Here is a 277-nt window from a genome sequence, read left to right on the forward strand (position 1 = left end):
ACAATCTGTACATACCCCTAAGTTGGAAATTTTATGCATGTTCTGAACTATTCAAGTATTTTATAAACAGTAGCACACAATAAATTTTGTGCATGGGCTGCGGCTCTTATCACTGTGTATTGGTTTTATTTGGCATATGTAGATCTAATCTGACCTTGAGAATTGTTTAGAAATAGTCTTCAAAACTTAAGCTATTGAAAAAATAGCCTAAAAGGTCAGATTGAGCTTGCAGAGAGCTAGTTGAATGTAAATGCTATTTAATTTAAATGTTATTCCT

The 277-nt window shown here is 32.1% G+C and overlaps 1 protein-coding gene across 2 annotated transcripts in view; it reads left to right on the plus strand.

Moving 5' to 3' along the window:
• The window catches only part of LOC104167470 (serine/threonine-protein phosphatase 2B catalytic subunit beta isoform-like), a 14,672-nt gene extending 14,566 nt beyond the window's left edge, over positions 1-106 (plus strand). For both annotated transcript variants that reach the window (XM_009707736.1, XM_009707735.1), the window contains one exon: positions 1-106. This exon is cut by the window's left edge and continues 1,593 nt beyond it. The gene's annotated coding sequence lies outside the window, so the exon portion shown is untranslated.
• The last annotated feature ends 171 nt before the right edge of the window (positions 107-277 follow it).

This window comes from Cariama cristata, unplaced genomic scaffold (genome assembly GCF_000690535.1).
Source record: "Cariama cristata isolate BGI_N322 unplaced genomic scaffold, ASM69053v1 scaffold42539, whole genome shotgun sequence".
Taxonomy (NCBI): Eukaryota; Metazoa; Chordata; class Aves; order Cariamiformes; family Cariamidae; genus Cariama; species Cariama cristata.